Raw genomic sequence first — 2,362 nt, 5'->3', positions numbered from 1 at the left:
TAAAACGGGATATCTAAATAATAATTTATTGAAAAGCTTCTAGACAAAATTCATCTGATATACGATAAGACACATATATGTATTTATATACATAAATTAGGTGTTATATTATTTAGAATGACTAGATTATTAAATAATGAATACAATATGTCCGTTTTAGACGGCACAGATATCGTGCGTCAACTATTGTAATCTTTGAGTGCAATATGTGGTCTCCAATATGGAATGCACTAGTTTCGACACATAAGTATTGGAAATATATGAGCGTCAGCGAGAAAACAAGTTGCTTAACGTATGTAGCTAATTATGTTAACAAATTCAGAGGAATCCATTCAGCAAATTTATTGTAATAGATTTTTCTTTGAAATTCGCCTGGAGTCGTATTTGACACGCGAACACCTTACGAGTATTTACATTTCAAGTGTTAAGTCGCAATTAAGAAATTATAAACTCACTTAACTTGTGAAAACTGATAAAGTAAAAGAACAGTGAAGATTTGTTTCTTACTTTGCATTACATTTAACGATACTCATGAATTACCCACTGTAAACCAGTTATGTCTAGACAACAACAAAATATATTGCAACAAAAATGTTATAAAACTGATTTGCTTAACGACTAAAATAAAAAAAAATATATAAAAAAAAATCATTGACATAATATATCCGAATGAATGCTCTCCTAAATATTCCCACGCATTTACGCTGTAAACACTTCATGTTCTTTAATTTTTATTTATTCAACGTCTTCGGACACGTTACATTGATACAATTTAAATGGAAATTACTTGACTAACTATATATAAAATTGACACAATATTTGTTAAGATTAGATTTTAAACTTTGTTTTAATACACATCTTTATTGACACTCCAAGAAATAAAAAATAATCTCGCATTGCATTAAATCGTTAATACTTTAACAGCTACGTAAAACAGACGAAATTTCTTATTGGGTCCCCAATTTGAATGCCCTTTATTACATGGTGCTTTAGGAAAAATAAATTAAATATAATATATAATTTTTTTACTGCTGTGAATGACGAAACGAGTTTGCCGTTCGCCTGATGGTAAGCGATATTACCGCCCATGAACAGTAGAAACACCATCCAACACCTTGAAATACAAAATATTGTTTGGTTTTCCACTGCGCTCGCCATCCTGGGACGTGAGATGTTAAGTGTCATTATGTCAATTAGTTACACTGGCTACAATGTCCTTCAAACCGGAACACAATGACTACACACTGTTGCTTGGCGGCAGAAATTGACATTGCGGTGGTACCTACCCAGGCGGACTCTCATATAAGAGATCTACCACTACCACTACTACCAAGTTGAACTGCCATTATGCGACAAATTCATGTTATAAAGTCTTAGTCTACAATTTAAAATCCTTAATATATTTATACATACTCACCCAAAGCCTCTCAGGTTCTGGATCTCCCTCATCTTCCTCGTCGTCGTCCTGTACAATGAATATTTATAAGTAATAGCCCACACTCCATTATATCTATATTTACACTTGATTTTACTTGCGGCTCTATCTGCATCACCCAATCTTAGGATAAACTGAGCTAATGTAACTTTTTTTGTGGAAGAATTTTCGAAATGTTTTAGCATTTTTTGAGTATATCCATCTCTTGATAATATTAGTTTAATTTTATGCATGTATTTCATACTTACCTCGTGGGAAGACAAACAAGTGCACCAGGACTCTTCGGTGACTTCGTCATCGGAGTCTTCATCGCCATCGTAGTATTGCATGTAGTTCTGGAACAAAATATCATTATCAACATGAGTAATTATCAAACAACCCTGGATTGATTTAATGACTACCTCGCATATTCCCAACAGGCTAAATAAAACTGGAGCAGCTAATCCATGATCAATAATCAATCAATCAATACATGATAAATTATCTCAACTATTTGCAAAAGGCTTTATGACCATTTCCATTTCAATGCAACTGTGATCACGCTGGATGAAGATAAGGATCGCCCACAGAGTTCTTAAGCAGAAAAATCTTCACACAATATGTCAATTTTATTATTTACTGTAAACACAAAGTCTACAATAAATACAGCCTACGAAGCAATAATGACATCACAAACATTGAATCTTTACAAGCAACATCAACAACATATTGCAGGTCTATCACAATAAACCCCTAAAACATAATATGAACTTTCAATGCATTAAATTGAAAACAGTGTTGTGCCTAATGCAAACTATTGGTCTTGTAGCTATGAACTAAGTACTGGGCAGGAGTTATAGCTCCATAAGTATGAATACAAATGTGGTGGTTTTGGTAGGCATTTCACCACTCACCGAGGACCGAGAACTGCCTGCCTCATTTTTTCTG

This window comes from Manduca sexta, unplaced genomic scaffold (assembly GCF_014839805.1).
Source record: "Manduca sexta isolate Smith_Timp_Sample1 unplaced genomic scaffold, JHU_Msex_v1.0 HiC_scaffold_2856, whole genome shotgun sequence".
In the NCBI taxonomy this organism is placed as follows: Eukaryota; Metazoa; Arthropoda; class Insecta; order Lepidoptera; family Sphingidae; genus Manduca; species Manduca sexta.
The sequence above is the reverse complement of the archived record's forward strand: the minus strand, read 5'-3'. Positions refer to the sequence as shown.